This window comes from Pan paniscus, chromosome 14 (assembly GCF_029289425.2).
Source record: "Pan paniscus chromosome 14, NHGRI_mPanPan1-v2.0_pri, whole genome shotgun sequence".
Taxonomy (NCBI): Eukaryota; Metazoa; Chordata; class Mammalia; order Primates; family Hominidae; genus Pan; species Pan paniscus.
Genome location: NC_073263.2, coordinates 91,610,289 through 91,631,964, shown reverse-complemented (window position 1 = coordinate 91,631,964; position 21,676 = coordinate 91,610,289). Strand labels below are relative to the sequence as shown.

At 33.7% G+C, this 21,676-nt stretch overlaps 1 long non-coding RNA gene across 1 annotated transcript in view; it reads left to right on the top strand.

The window, feature by feature from the left end:
- Window positions 1-21,676, top strand: part of LOC130540728 (uncharacterized) — a 59,437-nt gene that overhangs the window by 23,485 nt on the left and 14,276 nt on the right. Inside the window, exon 4 of the long non-coding RNA XR_008954722.2 lies at window positions 16,946-17,081. This is a non-coding gene — a long non-coding RNA (uncharacterized LOC130540728). The remainder of the gene's footprint in view (window positions 1-16,945; window positions 17,082-21,676) is intronic.

Genomic DNA, 21,676 nt, shown 5'->3' with positions numbered 1-21,676 from the left:
AGGCTGAGAGAGGCAAGGAAACTACAGAAGAAAAGTTGGAAGCTAGCAGAAGTTGGTTCATGAGCTTTCAGAAAAGAAGTCATCTCCACAACATTACCGTGCAGGAAGAAGCAGTAAGCGGTGATGGAAAAGCTGCAACAAGTTGTCCAGAAGATCTAACTAAGATAACTGATCAAGGTGTCTACACTTAACTGATCAAGGTGTCTACACTAAACAACAGATTTTCAGTGTAGACAAAACAGCCTTCTATGGGAAGAAGATGGCATCTAGGCCTTTCATAGCTGAAGAGGAGAAGTCAATGCTTGGCTTCAAAGCTTCGAAGGACAGGCTAATGCAGCTCTTGTTAGGGGCTAATGCCGCTGGGGAATTTGAGTTGAAACCAATACTCATTTACCATTCTAAATATCCTAGCGCTTTTAAGAATTATGCTAAATCTAGTCTGCCATTTTATTTACAAATAAAATGATAAAGTCTAGATTACAGCACATTTGTTTCCAGCATGGTTTACTGAATATTTTAAGCCTACTGTGTAGACCTAATGCTCAGAAAAAAAGATTCCTTTCAACATATTACTTCTCATTGACAATACACCTAAATCATCCAGGAACTCTGAGGGAGGTGTACAAGGAGATTAATGTTGTTTCTCAAGGCTGTTAGCGCAGCATCCATTCTGCAGCCCATGGATCAAGAAGTAATTTCAGCTTTCATGTCTCATATAAGAAATACATTTTGTAAGGTACAGCTGCCAAAGATAATGATCCCCCTGATGGATCTGAACAAAATAAATTGAAAACCTTCTGAAAAGGATTCACCATTCTAGATGTCATTAAGATTATTCATAATTCATGGGAGGAGATAAAAATATCAACATTAACAAGGATTTGGCAGAAGTTGATTAACTTTCATGGCTGACATTGAGGTGTTCAAGGCTCAGTGGCAGAAGGAACCGCAGATGTGGTAGAAATTTCAAGAGAACTAAGATTAGAAGTGGAGCCTGAAGATGTAGCTTGATTGGTGCAATCTCATGATACAACTTGAATGGATGAGAAGTTGCTTTTTATGAATGAGCAAAGAAAGTGTTTTCTTGAGATGAAATCTACTTCTGATGAAGATGCTGTGAACATTGTTGAAATGACAAAAAAGGACTTAGAATATTACACAAACTTATCGATAAGGCAGCGGCAGAATTTAAGAGGATTGACACCAATTTTGAAAGTTCTACTGTTGGGAAAATGCTATCAAAGAGCATCACATGCTATAAAGTAATCTTTCATCGAAGGAATAGTCAACTGATGTGGCAAAATTTATCATCTTATTTTTAAAAATTGTCAATGTCACCTTCAGCAACCACCACCCTGATCAGTAGCCATCAACATGGAAGCAAGATCCTCAACCAGCAAAATGATTATAACTCGCTGAAGGCTCAGATAATTGTTAGCAATTTTAGCAATAAAGTATTTTTTAATTAATGCAAGTACATTGTCTGTTTATAAATAATGCTATTGCACACGTAATAGACTACAATATAGTGTAAACATAACTTACATATGCACTGAGAAACCACAAAACGTGTGATTTGTTCTTTCATGATATTCACTTTTTTGTTGTGGTTTGGAATCAAATCCATGGTTTCTTCATGGTATGCCTGTATGTATTATTAATGTTGTTATCCATCTCTGCTTAGCGTGGCATCTGCTAGGATATAAAATTACTGTTTTTTTATCCCCTTGGAATTTATTAAATGTAAGGGGGAGATATTTTGAGTCTATGCAAATACGCTGTTTCTGCTTAAACAGTCATCTCCTAAATTTAACATCCATAATTAGATCTTGCCTGCAGCAATTATTCCTGGGTTATTCTAATTGTAGTTTTGCATTTTATTCTACATTTATGAACCAGAATTATTTTGTAAGGAAGAGTTATTACTTCTCCTCCATGTATTTTTGCATCCAGTATTTATTTATATGTGCATAGATTCATATTTTGAGGATATCCAGGTTAAGTATGATTAACTTTTTTAGCACTCCATTGCTACGTGGCACCACAGGATGCTCCAAGATTATTTTGTATTTTTCTGCCTCATGCCTGGAATCAATCAGACCCCCTAAGGAACTTGGAATTTTTCACTGAGGAATGACTTTTAAGAACCAACATCTGGACTCTAGGTGTGTTCTTTGCTATTGACCTGTCATTGCTTCTAGTCCCTCTCAAGGATCAACCTGGGAAATGTGTGGATTTATATTAAGTCATTTATATATATAAAAAATATATTAATATATATATTAAGTCACCTATTAATTTATGTCCTTTGATCTGTATGTGTATGTATATGTTAGTGTATATGTGTATGTGAATGTTATATATATATATATACACACGTTAAATATGTATGTATACACAGGTTAAATGTTAAATATATATTTATACATATACACATATGCACATAAAATAACATTTGCTCATACTGATATTTCTGACTCCAATCCATTACCACCACAGACCTTATTCTAGTATTTCCCCATTTTCTGATGTTTTTTTCTCTTTCTTCAGCAGTGACTTCTATTTTCTAAAATATATTTAACTTTTTCTTCAAGCCTGGAATATAAATAGTATAGATTCAGAACCGCTAATGCATATCCCTGTGAGGAATACTAAATTGCCCAATGAAGTACAACGTGTATAGAGAGAATTTTTTCATTTTATTGTCTTTGGCCTTACAACATTTAGTTGAAAAGCTGTTTTCAAAATTTACTCAAGTCAGCTCCTTTTTTCCTATCCCTTTCAGTAGTTATATGATTTATTTGTAATAGAGTTAGATTCATTTATCACAGTCTACATTTCCTCTTTCTTCCCACATCCTGATAAATCTTTTTAAATGTTCCATTCAGTAAAATTCACACTTTGTAGAGTACACTTCTGTGGATTTTGAAAAATGAAATTAGTTGCATATTCACAACCATAATTCCATATGAAATGTAATATTACCCATAAAATTCCTTTGCTATACCCCTCCATGGTAAATCCGTCTCCCCTCCTCTCCGGACCCTGGCAAGAACAGATTTCTTTTCAATACCCATTGTTTTGTTTTTACTCACATTTCATATAAAGGAATCACATAGTATGTTGTCTTCTGAGTCTGGCTTCTTTCACTTAGGACAATGCATATATGATTTGTAATGGTTAATATTGTCAACTTGATTGGATTGAAGGATGCAAAGTGTTGTTCCTCATTGTGTCTATGAGGGTGTTGCCAAAGGAGATTAACATTTGAGTCAGTGGACTAGGACAGGCGGACCCACCTTCAATCTGGGTGGGTACCCTTAATCAGCTGCCAGTATAGCTAAAATAAAGCAGGCAGGAGAAGGCGGAAGAGCAGACTTCCTGAATCTTCCAGCCTCCATCTTTCTCCTGTGCTGAATGCTTCCTGCCCTCAAACATCAGACTGCAAGATGATTCAACTCTGATGTTACAACAATTGATAGATCGATGCTATTTATTGCTAAGCAATATTTCATTACATGAACGTACCAGAGTTTGTATATTCATTTGACTCATTTTCCTTGATCTTGTATTTGTGGTTTTGTGTCATTACTTTCAAGAAATTAGGTATATTAAATGGATTGACAATGTTGCATGACTTTTGAATGGTCTCTTTTGGTAGGTTTTCACTAATTTTTCTCTTTATGTTTCTCTTTATGTTTGAATAATTTCTATGGATCTAAGTTCAGTGAATCTTTTATGAATTTTGTCCTGTTTACAGATGAGCATATCACAAATATTTCTAGTCCTCTTACTGTTTAACATGTCTAGCATTTCCCTTTCATTCTTTGTTATAATTGTAATCTCTGATAAAATTATCCAGTTGCATATTGCTCACCCTTTCCAAAATAATTTCAAAAAATTTAGTACATTATTAATACTAGCCAGTTTCTACATCTTTGTCATAACTGAGTATGGTTTTGATGGTTGCTTTGTCTCTTTTAAGTGTGTTTTCCTTATCATTTTATATGCCTTGCGATTTTTCTTAAATCCAGACATTCTTTTCAGGACAGTAGGTATGAGTTAAGTAGCTCTTATGACCATGATTCCGTCTAATAGATCTTTATTGTGAGCATTTGAGTTAATCTAGGTAAGAATTGTACTAGGGTGTGAAGGTCGTTGTTACTGTGGCTATATTACTACGCCTTTAGTGCAATGTCTGTTCATAGAAAATATGAATTTTTTTAAGTATGCCAACTGTTCTTACTCATAAAATGTAACAAAAAATCATTGCGTATGAATGGCAAAAATATAGTTAATAATCCTATAATACTTTTCTTTCTCTGATGTGGTTTGGATTTGTGTCCCTGCTCAAATCTCCTGCCAAATTTTAATCCCCAAAGTTGAAGGAGGGTCATGGTGGGAGCTGATTGGATCATGAGGGCAGATTTCCTCTTTGCTGTTCTTGTGAGAGTGAGTTCTCACGAGATTTGGTTGTTTAAAAGTGTGTGGCACCTCCTCCTTTGCTCTCTTCCTCCTGCTCTGGCCACATAAGACGTGCCTGCTTCCCTTTTCATTATGACTGAAAGTTTCTCAAGGCCTCTCCAGCCATGCTTCCTTTACAGCCTGTGGAACAAAGAGCCAAAAATCTCTTTTCTTTATAAATTACCCAGTCTCAGGTATTTCTTTATAGTAGTGTGAAAACGAATTAATACATTCTTAAGAAAAGTCAATCCTAAATCTCAATACACACATTGCTTTAACTATGAAAACACAACTTTCAAGTATGCCTTGCACATATAAGTTTTGTTATGTGTTTATTTGAAATTGCATTAAGAAGCCTTAAAATCATCTTACAAATCAAGAACTATTAGATAATAAACAAAAGTAAGATAACATATGCTCTAACTCAAATGATGAGTAAATCTCAATGATAGGATTTGTGTAAATTTGTTATTATGCTTATATTGAACATAAAATAACTATAATAACATTAAGTAAGACACCTCTTTCCTTATACATTATCATTGTTTTAAAATGTATAATCCTAAGTTATTATTGTCCTGATATTAAGTAATAATTTTATAAAGTTTATTTGCATTAACTTTAAATGTTAAATTGCATCATAATTGAATGCAAAATTGAATTATCAGAAGAAAAACAGAAATACTGACCCCCAAAATAAATTGATTCTCAGTCTTTATAACCACTCTGCTTAAGATGACTAATAAATGTATTTATATTCATTAAGGCTGGATATGATAGCATGTGCCTATAGTCCCAGTTACTCAGGAGGCTGAAATGGGAGGATTGTTTGAGCCCAAGAGTTTGAGGACAGCCTGGGCAACATAATGAGACCCCATCTATTATAAAAATAAAATTTTATTAAAAAGTAGTTATATTAATAAAAATTATTTTTAAACTTAGAATTTGATTTACATGATATTAAAGAGTCATATTAAAGAATCTAAAGTATATTTTTCACCATTCATAACTTATGAAAAGAAAGCAATAATAAAATAGTTCTCTGACATTTATTTATTAATTGTTTATCACTAATATATACCATATTGAGTCTTTGGATTAAATCATCCATGCTAAAAAAGTGTGGCATAAAATATTTTCACTTTAAACACTTATAAAATTGTAAGATTAGCAAGTATCTACATTTGCTGTTTCTATGATTAATACCTTCATAAATATAAACTCTGTTTATATCAAAACTCTTGATTCAGAAGAAGAGACTTCTTGTCCAAATTTTATCAAAATATAAGCCAAAATATAGGCCAGTGGAAAAATGTTTGAGAAAAAATGAAACAATGAAATAGTTTGAAATTGACAAAAATATGTATTTACCTGAAAATATGGCTTCAGGCTTTGCCACTTTGAATTTAATTTGCAGTTTTGGGATTAGCACATAAAAGTGAAATGAAGAAGAAAATTCTTCAAAAATACTTTTCAGTGAATCGCATTTATACAGCAAAATTTTCAAAAGCTTTGTTCAATAAGCTATTAAGAAAAATTAAAATTGTTTTGATTCACAATTCTACTCCAGCAAGTAAAGTTGCATATTATTAACATCGTCTTCACATTTTATAAAAGTAAAATTATTGCTCAATGCAGTGCATTATATTTACCTAGTGCAATAGTTTGAATACAATTTGGCATCACCAAAACTCATGGTCCCCAGTGTGGCAAAACTGGCAGGTGGTTCCTTTAAGAGGTGATTAGATCATTAAGGTAGATTAATGCCTTTTTCATGGGAATGAGTTTTCTCTCTGGTGGGACTGAGTTAGTCACTAGGAGAGCAGTTTATTATAAAGTGAGGCTGCCTCTCCTAGTTGTTCTCCTTGCACCTGCCTGCTTCCTCATGAGCTTCTCTACAGCATTATGACCCAGCATAAGGCTCTCACCAGAAGCTAACCAGGTAAGGCTGCCAGGTCTTAGACCTTCCAGCCAGCAGAATGTGAGCTAAATAATCCTCTCTTTTATGAATTACCCAGTCTCAGGTATCGTGTTATAGCAACAAAATGTAGACCAAGACACCTGGCATAGCTCTTGCACATACTCAGTTCCCTGAAAGGACATGTGTGTTTACATTTTAATTATATTTAGATTCACAATTTGTGAATGATTCCCTCACAAATACACGAACATTATTTATATGCCTTTTTCATACTTCCCAGATGAAATCATAGATGTTTAGTAAACTACCATATCTGACTTAGTAATGCCTTAAGAATATCTTTTATCATTGCACACTATTTTACCCAGCGGAATACGTGTGTGTGTGTGTGTGTATAATTTATTTTCAATTACTTAATCTTGAATATTTTGTCCTTTCAAAGTTTGGCTGTTATTGTTTATCATGGTAGTTGATGTATATCCATGGTTAACTTTTTAATAGGTCATTAAATTTATCTTCATATCACTTTCAAATTTTTATTATAGGTAAATACATTTTTGTAAATGAAATTTATGTGACCATATACAGACTACACAAACGATAATTGCACTTTCAGCCCACTTGTTTTATTGTGCTGACACTATACTTTTTCTTTCTTTCTTTTATTTGGAGCTAAATTAATTTTACTAGTTTATTAAAATAACGATAATCTATGGTTATTAAATATTTGTCTTTATTACATAGTTTGCCGATACATGTTTCATTCTTGACTAGGGTAATAACCTTTAGTTACAATAACATTTCTCTTAAAAAATACTATTAAATATCTAAAGATTGTTTTATGCACAATTTGTAGACAAATATTTCTAATAAATCAGGATCAATAAGCACTGGGTATCAGGCTATAATTTAAACCTCACTGACGTGTTCATTCATATGCCCATAACTCCATGAGCTGAGAAACAAGAATGTCTCATTTCCCTTGTATTTTTAGACTGCACAGGATGCTCAGCATATTAAGCACAAATAGTGGTTGAAAACATATTTACTATTTATTGGATAAACTTTTCTCTCTCTATTCAACCTCTAACTTGTTTCATGTATTTTGGGAATAAGCTTGGTTTATCTGATTTTCAATTTATTCATTGATAAAGAAGTTTTATAAAATGCAAAGTAATTAGAAGAGCGTCTTTTGTTCTAATTAAACTTTAGCAATCCAGTATATGAAATATAAATAATGGTTTTAGTTGAATTCAGGAACAATCACAGCACTTTAATCTCTTGGCTTCTTTCTTCTCAATGAAAATAATCTGGCTTCATCCCAGTTTACTCAGTCATTCACACATCCTCAAGAGAAGTCAAAGGATAGCTCACTCGATTACAGAAGGCCCGTCTTCCCCCTTACAGTGGTTATGATACAGCCCCTGGCACAAATATTAAAATCACAGTGCTGCAAACTTTCTGTCTTACATCTACAGGGGACGATTGGGTTCCACATTTGAGCAATATATAGTTTGCCAGTATCCTTAACCCCATCACTAGGCATCAGCATGGACCCCAGAAACATATTCTCCCCTATATCCCATCAATTACAACCTTATCACCTCTATTTGCCTTGTATTTGCCAGGGTTGATCTCATGATGTCTTATTTACAGATATATAAGTCATTACCCAGTCTCGTATCTCTTACCTCTCAGTTCCACAGGAGGCCTCAGACTCTTGAATCAGCTATTATTTCCTATACTCCACCGCCCCCCTTACCACCTCTTATTTCTCACTACCAGTTATCATTCCTCTGTCCTGATCCTTTTCGCTGGGCTCTCTGAATTTCATGGTTCATCAGCAGCAAAATTTTCAATATCCATATCTTAATGTGTATTTTGTATTGTTGTTGCTATAACAGAATACTTGAGACTGGGTAATTTATAAAGAAAAGAGGGGTTTATTTAGCACATGGTCCTGAAGACTGAGAAGCTCAAGATCAGGTGAGGGACTCCAGCTTGGTTACAACAGGGCAGAGAAGCAGACATGAGCACATGCAGAGTCCAAACACAGCAGGCAGGCTCCCTTTATAACAACCTATCTTGTATTAACTAATCCAGTCTATCAGAGTAGGAGTGACAACCCACCCACTCCCACAAGATGGCATTAATCTATTAATCTGTTTCTAAGGCATCTGCCTTCATAACCCAACACTTCCCACTAGGCCCCACCTCCCAACACGATCATACTGGCAATTAAATTTCAGCATGAGTTTGGTGGAAACAAACCACATCCAAACCATACCAATCCTCAACCTCTTATATTTCATTGATTGTTTTCGTTTTTTAAAAAAATCCAGATTCCACAGGGACTCTGTTTCCTATTCAGCCTCTGTTGCTTTTGCCCTATGGTAACACATGGATGTATTTAGGCATGAAAATGGAGCAGTGATCAAGAGGTCTTTAACATTCCCCTCATCTTGACAAAATTTTGGATAAGTTTTCTCTTTTCTTAAATCATTTACTTTAGAAAACTTGTAATTGCAAACTGTTTCTGGCCTTTGTGATGTAAAAACCTCTTGCCAGATTTACTATCCAGAATTGTCTTTCTCAAAGTACTAGGGGCCATTATTTTGAAGGGTAAACTTGAAGGAAGATGGGTTCCCTGTCTCCATGGTAAAGTAGGAGCCTAACTTTGGTGGGTGCCTTGATCCAAGTGGTAAAATCACCTCCTCTCATAAAACAAATTTTACTTTTCCTTTTAGTAAAACCAATTAATTAGCACAGATGGCCAGAATCTCTCCACCTCAGCTCTTGGAACTCTTATCCTTTTTCTGCTCTCCCTCCTATTGCTGCTAATAGTATCATAATAAAATCAATTTCTGTTTACTCATCTTGTCGAGTGCAGTTTTTCTTTGACCGTAGGTAACCTCTGTGATTCACATTGCCACTTTTATAGTTTTATCCTCACACAGCCAGATCCTCAGAGTATTAGTCAGGATTATCTAGAGAAGTAGGACCAATGAGGGATAAAGGAATTGGCTCATGTGTTATGAAGGCCCAGAAATCCCACAACCTGCCATCTATAAGCTGGAGAACTAGAAAAAGCAGGGTTGTAATTCAGTCCAAGACTGAGGGCCTGAGAACCAGGAGTTCCAAAATCTGAGGGTAGGAAAAGAATGTCCTAGATAAGAGAGAGGTTATTTGTTCTTTCTCCACCTTTTTGATCTATTTGAGCCTTCAATAGATTGGATGATGCCAGTCTATTGTGAGATGGTAAGGATGGACCTTCTTTATTCAGTCTACTGATGCAAATGTTAATCTCTTCGGAAACACCCTCACAGACACACCCAAAATGTTTTACCTTCTATGTGGGCATTTCTTAGCCCAATGCAGCTGATGCTTAAGCCATCACATTCAACTTTAATCCTCACATTATCAATTTATATATGAACTGTTTCAGTCAGCCACTTATCCCAGGTTATACTTTTTTTTTTTTTTACTGATTTTAACAAGTGCTTTACTGTCACTTTTTCCATGGAATTATTTCTAATTCTCGGTAATTTAAATAAATGTTGATGGGCAACTCATGGGCCTCTCAGTACTTTGCGATGTTTTACTTCAATAATATTGTCGTCAACCATACCTCAGTTTCATTTCCATTCAAACTTTAGCTTTACCAGTAAATGAAACCTCCTGATAGCATTAACTTCTGTGCCCTGCTCTCTGACTGCTACCTTCTTTTGTTTTGGACGACCTTTGATACTGCTAGATTTTCATAGTAGCTTTCTGTCTGTAGTTTTTCTTTTTCCTACTTACTTTCTCCTACTTACTTGAGTTATGGTCTATGGCCAATCCTTAAAACATTCCCTTACATATAGTCTAAAACAACTTGGTTTCTGTTAGGTTTTCCTACTTGATTGGAAAAATACTAATGCTATTTAAATCACCTCTTCATCCCTTCTGTAACTATTCCATTGAACTTGAATGTGGCTAGAGAATAACACACAACTTTACTGGGAAGTCTCGCTTTACATTTATAATGATAAATTTAAAATGATACATCTGCTTTTGTTAAGAAAACATAATGTATTTTCCTAGTCCATTTAATTTTTCCTATCCCTTAGAAAACTCCCAAGCATTCTACTTTCTCTTTACATTTCCAAGGTATTATCTTCTGTCCACGTTTTCACCTGATGGCCTTACATTAATCTTTACTTAGAAAATTAAAGCAATTAAAAACGAATGTCTATAGAGTCCCACCACCACATCTAATAACCTAGCAGCATCTATGCTCTTCTATTTTATAGATAAAATGTCATATTTTAGAAAATCCAACACACACAATTTATAAGATAGTCTTATTGTATGTCACTTAAGGAAAGAAAATAAAATATTGTCAATTATACTATAACACACCATCAATTGTACAATAAATTTAAACGTGACATATTAAAGTAAGAAACAAGTAGAGACATTTTACAATGAATAAAATTGAGAAAAATCTGCTTCTATTTACAGGCCATTTATCCACTTACAACATTCTCTCTGCTCTGCATAAAAGCTAATTACAAAATTTCTTCTCACTTCTCATACATTACTATGTTCTCCTCTACAATACATCATTGCAATCAGTATTCAAAGATGCTGGTATTATCCCCAAGCATAAAGCATAAACAAAAATCTATGCTTGTTTACAATGCCTCTACTCTGACTCTATTTTAAAATCTCTGCAGTCAGGCCTTTGCCCCAAAAATCCACCAAAATGCTTTTGTCATGTTAATGGCATCCATATGGCTAAATCTAATGGTTCTCAATCCTCATCTTACATAATATACCAGGTAATGTATGACATAGTTATTCATTTCCTACTTCTTTCTTCACTTGACTTCCAAGACATTACACTCTTGATTTTGCTCCTCTCCCACTGGTTGCTTTTTCTCAGACTGCCTTGATGGTTTCTTCTCTTGTTTCTCAGCTTTAGAGTGCCCAGAGACACAGGCATTAAATTTATTCATTCATTCAGATAGATAGATAGAGAGATAGAGATATAGATAGATAGATGATAGATAGATACATATATAGATAGAGGTTTATCTATAGATAGATATAGATATAGATGTAGTAGATAGAGGTTTATCTATACTATCTATATCGATATCATCTATATCTATCTATATCTATACCTATATCTCTATCTATATCTATATATCTACCCATCTTTGTAAATTGACTTTTGGGGGGTACAGTTTTATGAGTTTTAACAACTGCATAGGTCATGTAACACAACCACAATCAAGATACAAAACAGTTCACTCACCCTGAACTGAATTTTTGTCTTTCTCTTTTGTAGTTACACGCTCTCCCAACCCCTAATTCCTGGAAATTATTGACCTATTCTCCATACATACGGTCTTACTTTTTCCGAGTTATCTTGAAAATGCAATAATAGAACATGTAACCTTTTGGATCTGCTTTTTGTTGCTTAGCATAAAGCATTTCATATTTATTGATGTTGTGGGTTTTTTTAAATCAGTAATTTGTTCATTTGAATTCCTAACCAGTATTCCAATGTATAGTTACCTCAAAGCTTAAGTATTTGCTGTTTGAAGGATATACATTTGCATTATTTTCAGGTTCTAATTACTGGGAATAATTCTATTATAAATATTTACAGTTTAGTTCACAAACACATCTTCATTTCCTTAGGGTAAATAGCAAAGAACAAAGTCACTGGGTCTCAAGGCAAAAGTCAACTTAACCTGCTAAGTAGCTGCCACAGTGTTTTCCAAAGAAGTTATACCACCTCACCAAGAATATTAGAAAGTTCTAGCTGCTCTACAATTTTACCTGAACTTAACACTCATGTCTAAGTTCCATCTCACATGGTGCTTTCTGAAAAATTATCACAAAATAGACACCTTCCGATATCACTAACTATATAAACATTTAAGAAAATGTCAATGGAATACTAAGTAAAATCTTCAATTGACTCTTAGCTGTGCCAGCAATTTTTAAAAATTGTTTATGTCTCACTTCAACACATTCTTTCTAAAAAAAGGACTAACATTTATTTCTTGAATAAGTTTGCTTTGTATTTTTTTTTGTTTGCCACTCATCACATTTGAGATGATGAAATGCTTGAATAAATTTCTTAAATGTCATAGCTCCTTGGAGACTATTTTCACTGCATAAATAGAATTTCTACATAAATTCCATTTTAGTACACTTTTCTTTTGTCCATTTCTCATATATGCTTCACTTGTGAGAATATTATTTTCTACCAATGAGGAGAACCGTAAGATTGTAATAAAATGACCTTATGTTTAAAAGTATTTTTGTTTTGTATCGGTACTTGTTGAGTCATACAGTTGATTAAAACATTTTTTCTCAATACATTAGCAAACTAAAGAAGTGCAGATTAAATTCACAGTTGTTGTACTTTGCCCAACCTTAGCTATGGTCTCCAGGCTTCAGGTTAACACAATGATTTGCAGAATTCTGAAAGACTTTAGTGTCCCAGTAGTTTTAATTCCATACAAGATTTCTAATAAGAGTTTATGTATACTTGATAATTTCCTATATTGCAATACAGCTCAGAGAAATCTACCAATTCCTCTTAGGAATATGGTTTGAGGTTGACATCATAGAAATTTCCAAGTAATTCCTATCTAGTCTTTCCTTGTCATAAGGTGTTACCATTGCTACTCTTAAGACTAACTTGTAATAGACAATTCCATTTTAATTTATTAAAAGCCGTCATCAAAAGAGCCATTTCAACATTGTAGTAAATACTTGTAACTTTTACGTTCAAGGTTTATATGGTAGGTTAAACACAGACTTTGGAGATAGACACTTTTCTTCAAGTCAGGTCTTCTTGTAGTGAAAGATATTGACTTGAATTTAATTCCTCAGTCTTTATCTTTTTAATAAAACTATTAAGTGAACAGTAAACATTGTGTATATTTGTGGTGTGTAGCATGATTTTCTTTTGTATGTATACATTGTGGAATGGCTAAAGCAAGCTATTTAAGCTACACATTACCTTACAAACTTATCGTTTTTTATGAGCGTAATAAAAACATTTCGAGCTTTCTTGAAAGATAAGACACTGAAAAAAGCAGAAGAAAAGAAGCAAAACATGTATAAGGGAGTTCTAATAAGGCTAGTAGTGAATTTCTTGGCAGAATCCTTTCAGGCCATGAGAGAGTAGGATAATATATTCGGAATTCTGAAGGGGGAAAATTATCGATCAAGAATGCTGTTTCCAGCAAATCTGTTTTCCAGAAATGAAAAAGAAATAAAAACTTTCCCAGATTAACAAAACCTGATGGAGTTCATCAGCAGTAGACCTATTTCAAAAGAAATGTTAAAGGGAGTTCTTCAAACTGAAAGATAATGATGTGAATGAGTAACATAAAAATATAGGAAAGTAAAAAACTCACTGGTAAAATTAAGTACATCGTCAAATTCAGAATATTCTAATACTGTAATGGTGGTGTCCACATCACTTATATCTTTAGTATGAAGGTCAAAAGACAAAACTATTGAAAATAATAACAACTAGAATAATTTGTTAAGGTCTATATCATATAAAATGATGTAAATTGTACATCAAAAGTGTAAAATATAGAGGGGTGGAGTAAAAATATACAGTAATTTTATACAGTTTGATTTAAATTTTTATAAGGTAAAAATAGTCTATTATAAACTATAAGATATTTAACTAAAACTCATGGTAACCACAGAGTTTCTTTATCTTTAACATGAGATTAGCAGAATGCCTACCTAAATACATTAAGGTAAGAATTAAACGTGAAAATCCATTTCATACAGCTGACACCACACACATTGTAAATCTTTTAATACATCTTAACTATATTTACTAATATGACCCAAATTTTTTGGTATTACCATCAAGTCCACACTAGGGTCATGTTCTGCCCCTTGTTCATTCATGTATGCATAAGTGAATGTGTCTACACAGTGTTGATTGGATTTTCTCATATTTAATCAGCTGTTTTTCTTTCTTCTCAATCACTCTGCCTTTTTGTATTTTCTTAGTATCTTTCTTTTCTACTTGTTTACACTTTCTTAACTTCTGGCTTTTGTATTAACAGCATTTATAGTATTTATTTAACAGTACTATAAATTCACATGGTAAACTATAAAGTTTATATGTATTGCATTTCTTGAATTTCAGTTATTTGTAAAACAAAATAATTAATGGAACTCCTGGAAATACAAACATTAATATTCACATTCAAGAAACTAAATTGCATTAAAGTAGAATATTGATGCTTCTTGACTTACAATGAGGTTATGTCATGATAAACCCATCATAATTCAAAAATGTTTTAAGTCAAATCTTTGTAAGTCCATATGTTTCTCAATATATGATGAGATTAGTTCCAGAAAACCCAACACAAATGTAAAAAATCAAAAGTTGAACCATTGTATATTGGGGACTGACTGTATGGGCAAAGTGAATCACTATTAGATACATCATAAACTGTTAAACTCAAAAGCAACAAGTATAAAAGAATGCAAGTAAAAGGAATCAATGATAAAATTAACAGCTGACTGTTGACACCTGCTGGAGCCAGTAGACAGTGGCTGTTAACTAAGAATTTTATATCCACCAAATCTATTTTTAAATTAATCAAAATTAGAAAATTCACAGGGAAAATAATTTAGAGAATGTGTTGCTACCAGACTCTCCTTACAAAATAATTTTTTTTAATTTATAAGGATAAAACCAAGTGACCCTAAACAGTATTCAAATACACACACACACACACACACACACACACACACAGAGACACCCACCCAAGAATGCTGGTGAAGGTGGCCGGGCGCGGTGGCTCACGCCTGTAATCCCAGCACTTTGGGAGGCCGAGGCGGGTGGATCACAAGGTCAGGAGATCGAGACCATCCTGGCTAACACAGTGAAACCCCATCTCTATTAAAAATAGTTAGCTTGGCGTGGTGGCAGGCGCCTGTCCCAGCTACTCGGGAGGCTGAGGCAGGAGAATGGCGTGAACCCGGGAGGCGGAGCTTGCAGCGAGACGAGATCGCGCCACTGCACTCCAGCCTGGGCGACAAAGCGAGACTCTACCTCAAAAAAAAAGAATGCTGGTGAAGGTAATTGTGCGCTTACTAATGACAGCATGAAAACACTTATGTCTTCTCCTCTTGGCTGATTCAAAAGCAATTGTATAGAGCCTAAGAAATGACCCCCTCCATATATGGTAATGACCCAAGTCCGCAAAATAGGAAACAGACAGTCTCTCTCACAAATGTTGTTGAGAAACTGAATATTCACATGTAAAATAAAGAAGTTGGAACATTGAATTACATAATATAAAAAAATTAATTCATGTCAAAATCAATTAAAACCCTACATGTAAAAACTGAAACTATAAAACTACTAGAAGAGATTACAGGGGAAAGCTGAAGGAAAATTCACTCTACCAACTATTATTTGTTTATTTGACACCAAAATCATAGACAATATAGTCAAAAATTAACAAATGGTACCACATTAAACTTGAAACTTCTGTGCATCAAAAGATATACCTAAAATTAAAATCACAACCTATATAATGAGAAAAATATTTTGTATCATATATATGATAAGGAATTAATATTCAGAATATATACATGATTCCTATAGCTCGACAACAATGAGAAAATGTGAAAAAAAATTTAAAAGGCTAAATGTCTTGAATAAATAGTTTACCAAAGAGGTTATGCAAACTACTAACAAGCATATGAACTGCTGATCAATATTACTAATCATTAGAGAAATGCAAATCAAAATTAAAATTGGTTATCACTTCATGCTCATTGAAATGGCCACTATAAAAACAAAACAAAACAAAACAGAAAATAGCAAATGTTTGCAAGAGCACTGGAGGAATCGGATCCTTGTGTACTGCCGATTGAAATGTAAAATGGTGCAGCCATTATGAAAAATAGAACAGAGATTCCTAAAACAAATTAAAAATAAAGTTACAATATGACCTTGCATTTATACTTCTAGGTATATATCTAAAAAATTGAAAGCATGATCTTGAAAATATATTTTTACACCCAGTTTTCTAACAGGAATATTCACATTGGTCAACGTAGAAGCAACTTAAGTGTCCATTAACAGACATTAACTTAATAAGAAATAAAGAAAATTTGGAATATCACTTGCATTGGTTATTCAGTGTTTAAAAGGAAAAATAATTCTGACACATGCAACAACATAAATGAACCTTGAACACATTTGCTAAGTGAAACACGCCAATCAAAAAAAAAACAAATTCTACATAATCTCACTTCTGTGAGGTAACTAAAATAGACTCCTGGAGACAGAGTATAGTGATGGTTGTTAGGAGCTATGAAGATTGGGAAATTGGGATTGTTTATTTGTATAGGGTTTCAGCACTGTGAGATGAAATTTTCTAGATTCTTGTTGACAATAATATAAATGTACTTATCATTACAGAACTATCCAGATGGAAATTGTTAATATGGTAAATTTCATGTAATCTATTTGTTATCATAACTTTCTAAAATATCCTTTAGGCTGGATGGAGGCTGAGGCAAATGTCACAGATGATGGAGACATGACCAGGGTGATGGGAATGGCGTTGAAGAGAAGTTGCCTGGCTTGATATGTAGTTGAAAAGTAGAACTTACAGGACTTGCTAATAGTCTACAGGTGAGGAACAGAAAAAGCCAACTTCCAATCAAAAGTCCTGAATAATTGAGTAGATGATGGTAAGAAAAGGTGAAAAACAGGTAAGGAAAAAACTGGCAGAAAACAAAGTTGTATAAAATAATATGTATATTGTTGCACTGTTAGGTCTGTAACATATGAAAACGTAATATATTTTTAAAATATAACACAAGAAGTGGGGAACAAAACCGTATTGGAGTAATAAAATGACATTAGATAATAACTCAAATCCATAGGAACCAAAACAATAAATTAGCCAGATAGTAAATAAGGTTTATGTAACAAACTTCATAAATATATACTTATTCTACTTTATCCTTATGAGATCTTTAAAAGGCATAAAGTACAGATTTACAATTACAAATAATATTGTTGAGTTTGTAAAACATAGATGTAATGTGTATAAAAATAATAGATAAAAGGGGGAAAGGAGAATATATCTATACAGGAGTAATAGTTACATTAACCATTTATAGCTATAAGTTAGTATAAATCTCAAATAGAGTCTAATAAGAAAATTATGTATATAGTAAACTTTAAAACAAGTATTAAGAGGCAATTATTAAAAAGTCAAGAAAGAACAGATGCTGGAGAGGCTGTGGAGAAATAGAAATGCTTTTACACTGTTGATAGGAACGACAATTAGTTCACCACTGTGCAAGACAGTGTGGTGATTCCTCAAAAACCTGGAACCAGAAATACCATTTGACCCGCAATCCCATTACTGGGTATATACCCAAGGGAATATAAATCATTCTATTATACCAGATACATGCACATATATTCATTGCAGCATTATTCACAATAGCAAAGACATGGAATCAACCCAAATGCCCACCAATGATAGACTGGATTAAAAAATATGGTACACGGCCCCGCGTGGTGGCTGACGCTCGTAATCCCAGCACTTTGGGAGGCCGAGGCGGGCGGATCACGGGATCAGGAGATCGAGACCATCCTGGCTAATACGGTGAAACCCCGTCTCTACTAAAAATACAAAAAAAATTAGCCAGGCGTGGTAGCGGGCGCCTGTAGTCCCAACTACTAGGGAGGCTGAGGCAGGAGAATGGCATGAACCCGGGAGGTGGAGCTTGCAGTGAGCCGAGATCACGCCACTGCACTCAAGTCTGGGTGACAGAGCGAGACTCCCTCTCAAAAAAAAAAAAAAAAATGTGATACATATACACCATGTAATACTGTGCAGCCACAAAAAAGAGTAAGATCATGTCCTTTGCAGGGACATGGATGGAGCTGGAAGCCCTTATCCTCAGCAAACTAATGCAGGAACAGAAAACCAAACACAGCATGTTCTCACTTATAAGTAGAGGCCGGACAATGAGAATACATGGACGCAGGGAGAGGAACAACACACTCTGGGGCCTATCAGAGGGTCAGTGGACTGGGGGAGGGAGAGCATCACGATAAATAGTTAATGCATGTGGGGCTTAATATACCTAGGTGATGGATTGATAAGTGCAGCCAATCACTATGGCACATGTTTACCTATGTAACATGCCTGCATGTCCTCCGCATGTATTCCAGAACTTAAAATAAAATAAAATTAATTTTTTTTTTTTGAGACGGAGTCTCGCTCTGTTGCCCAGGCTGGACTGCAGTGGTGCGATCTCGGCTCACTGCAAGCTCCGCCTCTCAGGTTCACGCCATTTTCCTGCCTCAGCCTCCTAAGTAGCTGGGACTACAGGCGCCCGCCACCACGCCTGGCTAATTTTTTGTATTTTTAATAGAGACGGGGTTTCACCGTGTTAGCCAGAATGGTCTCGATCTCCTGACCTCATGATCCACCTGCCTCAGCCTCCAAAGTGCTGGGATTACAGGCGTGAGCCACTGTGCCCGGCCTAAATTAAAATTTTTAAAAAAGAGTATAATTCCTCCTCAAAATAAAAATAAGAAGGATGAAAGGGAACTTTTGAAGGTGATGGATATGTTTTTAGAATAGATTTTAATAGTGGTTTCACAGATATGTACTTATCTACAAACTCATAAACTTATTGAGCCTTTAAAATATATTTAATGATACATTAAATACAAAAAGCTTTTTGTATGTCAATCATATATTAATAAAATGGTTTAAAAATAATATAACCCCCACAATAGCAAAAATAGCAATTAAATAAATTAAATGATACACAAGAAAATTCATTGAGTTCAAGAGGATGCAGTAAAGGAGCAATTGAGGAATAAAAATGAATAGATGAGATAGAAAACAAAACATAAAATGGCATATGTTTTAAATGATATCCATTGAAATATTAAATGGGAATGAATTTAAAAATACAGTTAAAAGGCAGAGATTGTAAAATAAATTTTTAAAAAGATTCAACATGATGTATACAAGAAACACTTTCTATATTCACAGATACAAATGGTTAAATAATTAAGATGGAAAAAAGGATGTATGAGGCAAACTGTAACAATAAAAATGTTAGAGTAACTACACTAATGCCAAACAAAATAAACTTTAAAAAATGTGAATGGAAATATAAACAAAGATATTTTAGAATAATTAAAGAATCAATCCATTAAAAAGACGTAACAATGATAAACATATATGTTCTTAACAACACAATCCCCGCAAATACATGAAGCAAAACCTGACAGAATTAATTGGTGGTGGAAATATCCAATTCAACAATAACTGCTGGTGATGTCTATACTCAATTTTCAGTAATAGATAGATCAACTAAACAGAGATCAACAAGAAGATAAGACATTTGAATAATACTATGAATCAACTACATCTAAAAATATTTGTAGAACAGTACCCCAAAACAGATTAATGGCTTTTTTTCTGATGTGCATATGGAATATTCTCATAAGCAGACCATACACTAGGCCGTAAAACACACCTCAATAAATTTAAAATAATGAAAATTATGTAAAGCATGCTTTTTAACCACAATGAAATAAAATTTGAATTAATAACAAAAATAAATTTGGGAAACTCAAAAATATGTGACAATTAAACACAACCTACTACTGAATAACTACTGGATAAAGAAAATCAGAAGAGGAAATGGAAAATACTTTGATGTTACTAAAACAAAAAGACAATATACTCAAACTTATAAGTGGAATTTAATACGTTGTTCAGAGAAAAGTTTATAGCTATAAACACATACCAATCAAAAATACCTCAAATCAATAGCAATAACTTCTGCCTAGGATAATGAAAAAATAAGAGCAAACTAAACAGAATAAGTAGAATAAGTTAAATAATAAAGATTAGAGCAGAAATAAATGACAAAGAAAATAGAAAACTGTAGAGAAAATTAATAATACCTCAAGTCTCTAGCTACCATTCATCACCATAGTTCAGACAGCAAACAGAAAAGTGACATGAGGAGTGGTGGAGACTGACAGCATGGGGTTTCTACTCCATATTGTTTTTCATTTTTTTTCATGATCAAATAGACTGAATTGTGCATTACATAGAGAGCAATTTCACCATGCTCACGCTCTTAGCTCATGTCCTTATACCAGTGCTTGAATTATTATAACAACCAAGAAAAGACACAGGGAATGGTGGAGAGAAAAAAAAAAAAAAACATTGTATCTTTTAAGAATAGAAGGAGAATACAAAAATAACCTCGGGGATAAAACTGTTACCTTGACAAATTTAAATTTATAGAAAACAAGAGGTTTCCAATACTTCATTAAAGAGAGGCTGTAGTATATATGGAAGGCAGAATTATTTTACAGATTTTTGGGTAAGGTACTTTATATTGAGCTCACATTATCTTTGACGCTGAAAATAATGCAGATAATTTTTCATCTTTTATATAGATAAATTAAGTTCAAATCCAGGCGATATCTTAACCCATCCCTCCTAAATATAATTTAAAAATTGTTAGTGAAACATCAATTTAAACAAAAGAAAAATTTTATTGTATATTGGATGTTACCCATAAAAATCTAGCATGAATCTAATTTTCTTTCCTATCAACTTTTCATTCTTATTAACTGGCCTGTCATTTCAAACAGCCATTTTTCCTCTAGTATACTGGAACAAACATCAGGTTTGTATGCAAAATAGTAACATTAGAATTCTTATTCTCTCCCTTAATAACATTGCAAATTAGTTTTTCAAATATTTTTATAGCCTTGTTTTCTTCTACAAAATATGAATATCAGACCCTAAGTTGTTTCTTATAAATACCCTATGAAGTGTGCTAAAATTTGAATTGCCTTTATTAATAGTAAGTATTGAGGTAACTGTTCTTTTTAAAGAATATGTAATTCTATGACTCCTTCAGTTTTCTTTTAAAAATTCCTCTATATACCACTTGGTACCCATTACTTTTAATGGCAAAAACAGCAATTCTAAACAATCATGATCTTTCGAAGTTAAGAGTGCTATGTATGAGCAGTGTGTTCCCAGGATAAAATTTAATAAGAATTCATCCTACAATACAAGCTTTTCAAGTGATGTGTTCTGTGCTGGGAGTGCATTGCAGAGAAGGCAGCATGTCAGAGTATCTTCAGGAATTGGAAGGGCCTAGGTTTACTAATCAATCTCTCTACTTTCTATCTTGGGACACTGGACATCCTGAAACCTC